We start from the raw sequence: 11,989 nt of genomic DNA, 5'->3' as shown, positions 1-11,989 counted from the left end.
TGTCTGCCTATTACAAATGCTCAGTAAAAATGAATCCAAAGAAAGAATTAGGGATTGCGCTTTCCAGAAATTTACAGTCTGTTGGGGGATATGAGAAATGCACACTTGGATAAAACTCTAAGGCATTATATAATAAATTGCTAAAGTGAGACAGGATGCCAATGAAAACCTCAACGCGAGTTTGGAGAAGGGAGATGTCAGTGTGAAATAGATGTATCAATCAGCACATCCTCTCAAAATGAGTAAAGGCGGGTCTTAAGTCAGATCTTAAAGTCTTAGAACAAACAGAGAGGAAGGGTGGGGGAAAGGTGCACTGGAATGAAATGATAGGAGTAGGGGTGTATTTGGTGACCAGAGAATAAGTGTTTTTTAATTGAAAACATAAAAGAATGGTTTGGCTAGTGTGTAGAGTGGTGATGAGGTGATTTAGTAGGGTAGACGGGTTATAGTAGTCCCTGGATACCACCTTACTAAATCAAAAGCAACAGCTGAGGATTTTTGAATTGAGAAGTGAGGAAAAGGTGTGTGAAAAGAAAGGCGTGGAGAGTCGCTAAATCTAAGGGATCAGTTAGAATTACCTTTCTACATATGTGGTTAGGGCTAATAATTGCAATAAAAATTTTACAAGAATCAGGACTAAATGGATACATGATGGAGAGAAAAAGAGTTAAAGGTGATTTTAAAGCCTGAGAGAGAAAAGAAATATTGGAAACAGTAATGTTGGAGGGGATGCTGATTAAGGAATTAAATGTTTTCAGTTTAAAAAGAAAGCAACACCTTTGTTTTTTGTTGTTTTTGTTTTTTTAAGAGACCGGGTCTCGCTATGTTGCCCAGGCTGGAGTGCAGTGGCTATTCACAGGCGCGATGCCACTACTGATCAACACCGGAGTTTTGACCTGCTCAGTTTCTGACCTGGGCCGGTTCACCCCTCCTTAGGAAACCTGGTGGTACCCTGCTCCTGGGAGTTCACCATATTGATGCTGAACTTAGTGCGAACACCCGACTAGCATAGCGCACTACAGCCCAGAACTCCTGGGCTCAATCGATCCTCCCACCTCAGCCTCCTAAGTAGCTGGGACTACAGGCACGCGCCACTGCGCCCAGCACCTTTGTTGTGTTTATAGAAGATATACATGCTTCTAGCAACAAAACTCTCCGACAACAACAAACAATGGACATACAGTAAGGATGAATAGGTTTTATTTGCCGTTGCAATTTTTTCTTCTATGGTTCTTTCAATTTGAACCTGTAGAGGTTGAACTGATGATGAAATGTCCTAATATAGACATCATGGGGGCAATGAGAGATGTGCTACAGAAGCCTGGGTTAAGAACTACCAGTGGAGCAGTGATAGTTCAAAGAGTAAGGCTGTATATAGGTTCCTTGTGTAATCATAGAAAGAAGAGAATACAAAGCTGTTAGGAAACTAGAGTCAGGAAGGAGAAAAGAGAGAAAGTGATAGAAACTGGCAGTAGCAGCTTAGCAGTTGTAAAGATAGAAGTAGAATCAAGATTGTCCTCTGTCATAACTGGTTTAAGGGACTTTGAGCAAGTCTCTTGAATCTCTGAGCCTCAGTTCCCTCATTTATAAAATGAAAAGGTGAATACGATTCCTCTTTGATTATAAGACATCTCATCTCTCTAATTTTAACCTGAGAGATGAGACAATTTCATGGAGGCAGTCAACAACTTCAGAAAGCATATGAGATCTTGCAGTAAGGTGGTCATTTAAAATAATTATGATGTTATAGTCTATGGATTGCTTACGTCTGCTGTAACTGCTTCTTCAAAATTGTAACCTTAAAGAAACCTTTCTATTTTGAACTAATTTCAAAATTACAGAAAGACTGCAAAGAATATCTACTTTTTACTCAGAGTTGCTTGTTATTAAAATTTTACCTTTTTATCATTTCTGTTTTCTCTCTCACTATATATATGTATGCGTATTTTTTTGGAGCCATATTATATATTATCTAAGTATATATTATCTTAGTATATATTATCTAAGGATAGAGACATAACCACAGGACAGTTACCAATTTCAGTGACTTTAACATCGAGGAAATATTTTTATCTAATCAATCTACCATCAGTTTTCCAATTAACTGAATAATGTTCTACATAGCATTTTTTCTTCCTCCAGGGAAGAATCCAGTCTAGTGTCTCATATTATATTTAGTTGTCATGGCTCTTCAGCTGGAATATTTTCACAGCCTTTGTCTTTTATGACACTGACATCTTTGAAGGATACAGCACCCTTACCTCTTTTAAAAAACAAAACAGAACATTCCACAGTTGGGATTTGTCTGATGTCTCCGCATTAGATTCCCCATTTCCTCATTAGACACTGTGTGTTCAGGGAATCACATCTGGAGGCAAATAATGTCCATCTGTCCCTCATTTGTGATGTTAATTTTGATTACCTGGTGAGGGTTTTGTCCAATTTATCCAGTGTATGTATAATTATCCTTTTCTTTCAACGATAAGAAGTCTATGGAAAAATACTCTAAGATCATGCAAATATCTTGTTCCTCATCAACATTTCTTTCTATGTTTAGATATAAGATGGTTTTTGCTTACCCAATCTTTGCCCTAAATTGTTGCAACATGATGATTTTCTAACTTCAACAATCTCTCAACACTCTACCATAAGTAAGAGTATTTCCGTTTTCTCCATTTGTTTTTTCAATTAATTATTAGTATGCATTTATGAATTGCTGTTTTTTTTTTTTTTAATTCTAACCTATTTTAACATGTAGGATATATAAAAAGGAAACTACAGATGAACACTCAACCAAGATCCTTTCCTTTCATTAAATATAAAGAATAATACCTAAAAATGTTATAAAGGAAGTAGAATACAGTAATAATTTACTTATCTGGAAAAAAAGTTGGTAAATGTAATAATCTAAAATATATCAGAAAATATCAAAGCAGGTGAAATGTCTTTATAGCAAGTAAATGCTCCCAAAATATCAGAGTTGTTTTAGCTGTTTCTTATTTTATATGCTTATTTACTTATTTTGATACGGAGTTTTGCTCTTGTTGCCCAGGCTGGAGTGAAATGGTGAGATCTACGTTCACTGCAAACTCATTAAGTAAATAAATACACCTGCGGCTCAACACCGCACATAGAGTTGCCCCTGTGAGATGCAGCTAACTGTAAATGTAAACTGTAAAATTAATATGGTACTCAGATTTGAATGGACTGTTGATTATCTTTGTTGCTGGTATCTTGAGACCTGTGGCACATCTCTCTTGATTGGGAATTACGGCAGGCTCTCCTTGTACCATAGTGTCAATTTTCTGGAAAATGTCTGTCTAGCCGTTGGAAGTTCCCTTACCTGTCCTTTCCCTCAAAGTGAATTTTGGGTATGCGAACTTTGCCTATATTTTAAATTGTAACATTGTAAACATAACCAACAAAGTTCTTCAAAATGTCCAGCCACTATGTACATTTGAAAAAAGAGATTAAAGGTTAGAGAAATAACAAAGGTATATGTTATTACTGAAATTCTTTTGGTTGTAATAGAATTAGGTGTTATTGAAAAAATAAGCCTTCTTACCATGCCAGTTTGATTTTGTTTTGACAGCTGTAATGAATTATGCTGCTTGATGATTGGTTTATTGCAGTGGTGGTCTCTTTGAACTGTTTGTTCCATATCTAAATTAGTTCCATGGCTTATCCCTTGGAAATAATTTTGATGGATAGTAATAAAACTATTACATAATGGTGATCTCTCTGAAATGACTTTTAAGCATATTGAATTCTTATTGATTCCTATTTTATATAATGGCATTTCTATTTTATACATTAGTACTTTTTGTTATACTAAGACTTTGCATAGTTCTTGTATTTTGGCAAAAGCAAATGGAATCCATAAAGCAATATACAGAATTTAATTGTGATAAAAGTGCTCTGGTAAAGAAAATTTGGTGTTGGTCTTCTTTAAGTGTAAAAAGCCACTGCTTCAATTTATTTATCAATGAATGGGAAAGGACACTGATTTTATAAAAGATATTGAGGAAAAACTTTTTTCTATATGTTCATATACAAATTATTTTTTTCTTTCTATTTTATTTTTATTTTTTTTTTTTGAGACAGAATCTCCCTGTCACCTAGGCTGAAGTGCAGTGGTATGATCTTGGCTTACTGCAACCTCTGCCTCCCTGGTTCAAGTGATTCTCCTGCCTCAGCTTCCTGAGTAACTGGGATTACAGGCACTCACAACCATGCCTGGCTAATTTTTATATTTTTAGTAGAGATCAGCTTCACCATGTTGGTCAGGCTGGTCTTGAACTCCTGACCTCACCTGATCTGCCCACCTTGGCCTCCCAAAGTGCTAGGATTACAGGTGTGAGCCACCTTGCCCAGCCTATATACAAATTCTTAATCTTATCAAGTTTACAAATTTGAACTTAACACAACTCTTCCTCCTCCTCCTCCTCCTCCTCCTCCTTCTTCTCTTCCTCCTTCTCCTACTTTTTTTTTGAGATGGAGTCTCGCTTTGTCGCCAGGTTGGAGTGCAGTGGCGCAATCTTGGTTCACTGCAACCTCCACCTCCGAGGTTCAAGTGATTCTCCTGCCTCAGACTCCCGAATAGCTAGGATTACAGGCTCCTGCTGCCACACACAGCTAATTTTGTATTTTTGGTAGAGACAGGGTTTCACCATGTTGGCCAAAATGGTCTTGATGTCTTGACCTCACGATCCACCTGCCTCGGCTTCCCAAAGTGCTGGGATTACAGGCATGAGCCACCACGCCCAGCCAACACAACTCTAAGGTTAATAAAAGTATTGTTTTATAAGTTATCAATGTGAGAAACAGATTTTGGGTAATTATTCAAACTCAAATTAATTAGGCATAATAATTTGGTATATCCATGGCCTTTTTCATGAGTCATATGGTTTTTTCTCTTCAAAGTCCAAGCGAAAACTTCACTGCTTTTATAATAAACTGTGAAAATTATTGGCAGATGTAGGGACACTAGCTCATTTATGTCTATGAAACCCTAATTCAAGTTTCAAGTAATTGTTAAGACATTTAATATAGAATTCTGTTCCTCAGTTTTCCTATTTCTAAAAGCAATTAATTATGTGTGATAATGGTATATGTATTTGTTGTATGTATTATTGTTGGCATATAGCCAAAGTCATTTTCCTTAATCTCTTAGTAACACTTAAAAAAGACTAAACATTTACCCAACTCAGTAACTGGAAGGGGTTTTTCCTCCAAGTGCTAATTCAGTTTGTTGTTTCTTTGGGACTTGAAGCAATTAATATCCATGGGAAAACTTTCTGTATACATAATGCATTTCTCTCCTTTTTACCAATCATCTTCCTTTTTGTTTTCTTTTTTTGGACTCTTGCCATTTGAAATATTGTAGGGGGGAAATGTTTTTTTTCTTTTTTTGATTGCTCTACTTCTAGTGATTTCGTCATGATTCAAGACTTTCTTTGAAAATAAAATAGAATGAAAATGAAACAATATGAATTTTGTTGCCTATTCTTGCTGTTTTTCTTTTTGACTTAATTTTGGGTCGAGGTGCTTTAAAGAAACAACTCTATTTGCGAGAAATGGGTTGAAGGGCATTCTAGCTTCCCCAACATAAAGGACTATGACACAAGGCAATTAAAGGAGGAAACAATTAGCATTCTTAAACGTTCAAGATTAATCAGTTCTATTTAGCGGTTATTAAAGGGAAGAAAGAAACCAAATGAGAATAGTGAATTCTTGGTCCTTTCACGTTTTACACTTAATGCTGGTACACGGTATTCTTTCCACATTCTACTGCACGTTGCCTAGAGAAAGAACTACAGATCATCAAAATAATTATCCATTTCCAAATAGTCTAATGACAGCAGATACAAAGGCGGCTCACTTAAAACCTTCAGTTAACAGTCACACTGCATCACATGGTGCTAGTTTTAAGTAGGCCACCCATATAGTGCACCCTCTGAAACAACACCTTTCCGCCCAATTTCTGTCATTTGCTCCTTAAGTCAAGGGTAGTACCCTGCGTAACATCTACAAAGGCCTACTTCCAACACTTCCCGAATCTTAATGTGTGAGGACATTGATCATTATAATTTATGATCTTATCTACGGCAGTGGGGTGACTCTCCACATTTGGAGCCCCCTCATCTGTCCGCAGTGACTTTCTAAAAGCATCGCCGGCGTGGGCTGGATGTTTGATCTTGGGGCCAAGTGTTTCCAGACTTTGTTCTCTGGCCTTAAAGGTGAAGAGTCGGGCTGAAGGCCACAGACACCACGGCGGATTTCATCGCACAGGGCCCAGTGCCGGGAGCGGGTGGCCGGGAGGTGGCGGATGCCCCACCTGTCTGTCCATCCTCCCACCCCTCCCCGCCCCCTTGTTTGGCCGTTGGGAGCCCCTCCTTTCAGAAGGCGCCAGGCGGTGGGATTGCGGCTTGCTACGCGCGCGGCGCACATCGACCCCCGGCAGCCGTTGGGCTCCGCGGGGCGGAAGAGCGGCGGGCGGGAAGCACGCGGGGAAGACCCTACAGGCTGCAGCGCTCAGCGCCCCCGCGAGCGCGCCCTGTTGGTGCGCGCGCTCCTGCGCGCGGCTCCGCCCCGCCCGCTTGACGCGCGCCGCCGCCAGGTCCGCTCTCTTCCCCCACCCCCGGCGCGGACGGGGTGGTTCCAGCTCACTCTCCTCCCCCGAGCGGCAGCCGCGGCGGCTGGCGCTGAATGAGAGACGGTGACTGTTCGGGGCGGCGAGCGCTATCCTAGGTGGCGGCGGCGGTGGCCGTGGCGGCGAAGCGTGAGGCCGGCGTTGCCTTTCCATCCTCTGAGGAGACGGCCGCAGCTGCACAGGTCGGTGGGCTCAGGCCGCGGAGCGCTGCGGGGAACTAAGGGTGGGTGCACAGCGCCCCCCGGGCGACGCGGGGAATGGCGGCGGCTCCGGCGCTGCGGAGTGTGGTTCTTCCTGCCGCGGGCCCCGGGGCTGCTCGCCCTGCGCGCAGGGATGGGGCTGCGGAGCTCGGGCTGAAGGAGAAGGGCGCTGGGGGGCGCGCCTCCCTCGGTCGCGGGTTCCCAGCGTCGGAGCGGCCGTGGAGTCCCCCGCTTGGGGGCGCCGTCCTGAAGCCCGGGTCGCGGCGACCCCCCGAACCCACCTCCCTCTCCCTCCTGGGTGGCGGAAGCCCCCAGCCTCCGCCCGCGCTGTTCTGGCGCCCAGCGTCGCCTCAGCCTCCCTTCAGGTGAGCCCAAGCCTGGACCTCGGAGCCAGGACCAGCCGAAGCCGGGCCACACCCCCTCCCCTGCCCCCGGCGGCTGCGCCCAAAAGCCTGGCCGCAGAGTTGGCCGCCCGCGAACCCGCGGACTCGCGGTCAGGGTGACCTGTTGCAGACCGGCCCGCAGCCCGAGCGGCTCCGCCAGCTCCGGCCCCGGAGGGGCTGCGTCCTGCGCCGGCCTTGGGCCGGGCGCGCGGCCCGGGTGCGGGACAGGGGCTGCAGCCCTAGGTCGGCTTGCTGTACAGCCAAGAACCGGGCCGTAGAAAAAAGGAGATTCCGAACGTATCTCATCAGACACTTGCAAAGCCGGAAAATCTGTCTGCAAATATCCGGAATTCCATTGCAGTATCGGATTAGGTAGGCTCATAAACACTGTGCTTTGGAGGTGATTTGGAAGAAACGCGAGCCACGAGCGAGGAGCTAATTTCTGGAAAATAGCCGTAAAACCTGTGCGGAGCGAATTATCCACCCTCCCCCAGGTCCCCCCTCGAAGCTCTTTTCCTGTAGCTGTGTGTTGTGTAGACGCAGGCCAGTTTCAGTGTACGTGGGCGTGTTTGGGAAGAAGCTGCGAGCTGATAGGAGGTACCTAGTACAAATGTTAATTTGTTTAAGCTGGGAGGGGTAAGGGAGGAGGAAGAAAGGGCACTGATGTTAGCTGTGGAGGAGGGGCAATTAAAATACTAAATTTCTGGTTTTTTTTTTTTTTTAAAAAAAAAAAAACCTAAAAGTAATATCTAATGCCCAATGTGTATTTAAGCCTATAAATTGGAAACACACAGGCAGCAGTTAATTGAGCTTTATTGTTTATGCTCCCTGGATTTTTTTTCCCCAACGCTTTAGTTGCTATCGAGAGCCTTATTTCCTTACCAGTGTTTCTGAGTTGACTTGGGTATTCTTCTGTAAGCACCATCATCAGATCGACTCTGTTCAAGTTTCTTTGAAGATGAGCATCAGAATTTTAGGAAACTTTTCAGTCCGTGTCTGCAGAGTATTGCAATTGTACAGATCATAGCTTGCTCCCTATGAAGCCTGTCCCACTCGAGATAATTATGCTTGTACAAGTGCTATAGAATCTTACATACAAGTGTATTACTGTTACTGCTAAATGTCTAACTTTAGAATTATGAGGAAACTTCCGATACTGAACATCCAAACAGTGTTAACATCCAAAGCTCTAACTCAAGCTTTGTAGACATAAAGTTTATTATGTAGCTTCAAAGGCAAATCTAAATATCAAAATGTAAGGGCATTAATGCCATTTGGGATCAGTAATTTCGATGTATTTATTTTGAGCCTAGTTCATTTTTTCTTTTTAAAATTTAGCATAATTTTTAAACGGTAAGGTGTGCATTTTTCCCTATTATATCCCACTTTCTTTCTTTCTTTCTTTCTTTTTAAGATGGGTTCTCTTTATTTGGCTCAGGCTGGTCTCAAACTCCTGAGCTCAAGCAATCCTCCCGCCTCAGGTTCCCAAGTAGCTGGGACTACAGACATGCGCCACTGTGCCTTGTTCCACTTTTCATTGAATTAAGGAATTTGACTTTAAGAAATACTTTGGGGCACAACTATGGAAGTACTATTTAGTTTGCCTAAATTTTTCCAGATTGCAACATAAATTTGAAGATAGCACTTGCATTGTCAAGACACAACATGCTTTTCTAATATTTATTTGTAATACTAGAAAGAATACAACAAATTTTCCTGAGAGAAAATATAACTAAAAAAATTGGCTTTGTGAGTGAGATACATATGTGAGTAATGCATTTGTGTGTGTGTGTGTGTGTGTGTGTGTTTAAATACCTGGTATGAATCTTATGTCATTAGAGTTGAGTGTAGTGAATGTTAGATAAATAGGTGAAATTGCCCTGTTGCAATGTAAAACACTTAAGCTTTTTCCAGAGGCTCAGGTCATTCATTCTACACATATTTATTGTAGTGCCAGCTAGTCCCCTAAAGGTTGGGGACACAACAGGGAAAGAGACAAGCCTGTGCCCTGATGGAGCTTAAATGATAAGTGGTTTATATTAAATATGTTAGTTTGAAAGTTTAAGAAGTAGAAACTCCTCTGATAACTTTTTGATTAAGGATATTGTTTTTTTCTTTCTGAAAATAATGGGAATTATTGCCTAGCAAACAAAAACATTAAGACAGTTGTTTTTAAAATATGCCTGTGTTTATATACTTTGGGTGTCTGGTTCCCAAGTATACCAAAGGTAAATATTTTACCTGAAGTCAGATGATGCATAGTTTACATGTAGTTAGACAGCCTTATTCCTTTGGTTTATGTAGTTAAATGAAATGTTTGCTGAAAATATTCTCTCTTCGCACTTATTTATAAGGGAATCTAAATTTCTTTTTTGGTCTAAAATTTTAAAATACCACCTTTTTTTTTTTCTTCTGGCCGACTGTGAGTGAACCAATTCCTTGACAATCTGGTTTTTCAGAAAATTTTAAATAGCTTTTAAACGTGAAACTATTAATTGTAAAAGTACTGCTTTTTTTTTTTTTTTGGCTATATAAAATAGACACATAGTTTGACTTACTTTTAATTTTAATGATACACGATATTTTGAGAATAAGATATCTTAAAATGTATCCTATTTTTTGAATATGAGATGTTTATTGTATACCGACTGCATTTGGAATAAAATTGTCACTCTAATCTTAATGCTTTTTTTAAGTTAATTTTCAATGAAAGATAATTCAAATAGCTTGAAACTACCTCAGCCTGAGTGAGGTTCCTTGGAGAAGAAAAATGAATGTATTGCATTATCCTACAAATTGTTTCTTTAAATGTGTCTTAAATTTCCTGTTGATCCCTCTTTAGTGAGAGAATAAAAATTGGGTATGATACGTTTTACTAATGTGGAATTAATCTGGAATTTTTTTTATTTAATGTCTTGAGCTTTTGATTTAGGAAACTTTTTAACTATGTAAAGAAACACTGGAATTTAAAATGTGTTACATTTATCTATTCTATGGAAAGGAGAAGTTTGAATATAAATTTACATAGTCACTTTACTAAGTAGCTAGTTAGGGATATGGGAAGGATCTGTATATACACACAGGTATAGGGATATAGCAGTGTTCACATGACTTAGCTTGAGGAGGCTTGGCAATTTATTTCATTACAGAGAAACGTTTGGTACTGGCTTTTGAATAATACATTGCTTTTGAATTCAAGAGACTTGAATCTCTCATCTGGAATTTAATTGATACTTTTCTCTTATTTCGCTTACATTGACCCTTTTTTCAGGACAGATTTTCTTTAGTTTAATTTCCTTTTGGTAACTTTCAAGAAAGACTATATGAAGAGGTAAAATTTTTGAGATGTTTGTATTGCTGAAAATATTTTCCTTCTATCTTGACACCTGGTTGATAATTTGGCAGGGATAGTTATAGAATTCCAAGGTGAAAATCATTTTTTCTCCATATTTAACAGATTATTATAGTTTTCTAGTTTTGTGTTTGTTTGTTTTTTTGAGATGGTGTCTCACTCTGTCACCCAGGCTGGAGTGCAGTGGTGCGATCTTGGCTCAGTGCAACCTCTGCCTCCCGGGTTAAAGTGATCCTCCTGCCTCAGCCTCCCAAGTAGCTGGGATCACAAGCATACGCTGCCACACCTGGCTAATTTTTGTGTTTTCAGTAGAGACTGGTTTCACCGTGTTGACCACGCTAGTCTCAGACCCCTGATCTCAAGTGATCCGCCCACCTCGGCCTCTCAGAGTGCTGGGATTACAGGTGTAAGCCACCGCGCCTGGCCTGATTTTCTAGTTTGAGGTGGTTGCTGAAAAGTCTTATGCCATTCAAAATCTTTATCCTTCATATGTGACCTGGCCTTAAGATCTTTTCTTTGTCATCAGTGTATCTGATATGTCCCTGATATTTTATATATCTTGTATGGATTTTACTTTATGTCTTCTGCACTGAGCTTAGTGGGCCCTTTCAACCAGCAATGTCCATGATTACATGGAGAGGAGAGATGATCTAGTTCAGAGGTCAGCAGACTTTTTCTTTGAAGGTTAGGTAGTAGTTTAGGCATTTTAGGCAATACAATTCATTACTGCTACTGAGCTTTGCTGTTGTCAAATGAAAGTAGGCATAAGCAATGTGGACTGTGGTTTGCTGACACCTGATCTTATACAGGCAGAAGGATTAGCCTTTGCTTTACCAGGAGTAGGGAGAGTTACTATAGAAATAGGAGAGAAGACAAAATATATGGACGGGCACATGATGGTAGTGGATTGAGAGCGTTCTCATCTGACTGTTTCAATTTATCTTTGTATATAGAAGCCAAGCTCATCATCTGAGAGTAAGGAAGAATGGGAATATGTATTAGAGGTTTGAGAAGGAATAATCCATGACGTAGTCATCTGTCAGAGAGTAAAAAAGTGAAAAGAAGAGGGAAATAGAGTATGATTGTCAGGCAGCAGTAAGGGCTCACTTGAGATACATGATTCTGAATTTCATGTTCCTGATTTTAATAGGAGTAGCTTTAACATGTCATCATTAATTATAATACCTTACTGTTGGTTTTGATAAATAACCTAATACTTTTGGTAGATATGATTAAATACTTTCTCATATTGGTTTTCTAAGAGATTTTTATTTAAAAAAAAATCAAGTGTTGAGTTCATCAAATACTTTTTCTTTGAAGGTAGAGATGATCATCTTTTCCATTAATCTGTTAATAGGATGTGTTACATTAATAGATTATCTCCTGTTGAACCATCTTTGCA

General features: G+C 40.4%; 1 protein-coding gene and 1 pseudogene across 3 annotated transcripts in view; one reads left to right on the top strand and one right to left on the bottom strand.

The window, feature by feature from the left end:
• Positions 1-6,587: 6,587 nt before the first annotated feature.
• RALGPS2 (Ral GEF with PH domain and SH3 binding motif 2) overlaps positions 6,588-11,989 on the top strand; it is a 189,175-nt gene continuing 183,773 nt past the window's right edge. The window contains exon 1 of one of the 3 annotated variants that reach the window (XM_032291287.1): positions 6,588-6,834. The gene's annotated coding sequence lies outside the window, so the exon portion shown is untranslated. Of the gene's footprint in view, positions 6,835-7,487; positions 7,608-11,989 lie in introns of those variants that run through there. The other 2 variants (XM_032291292.1, XM_032291289.1) reach the window with 2 other exon arrangements.
• Positions 6,842-7,762, bottom strand: LOC116560092 (annotated as a pseudogene).

Source organism: Sapajus apella, unplaced genomic scaffold (genome assembly GCF_009761245.1).
Source record: "Sapajus apella isolate SASKATOON/1434 unplaced genomic scaffold, GSC_monkey_1.0 scaffold25, whole genome shotgun sequence".
NCBI classification, from domain to species: domain Eukaryota; kingdom Metazoa; phylum Chordata; class Mammalia; order Primates; family Cebidae; genus Sapajus; species Sapajus apella.
This window is presented reverse-complemented; position numbering and strand designations above follow the sequence as displayed.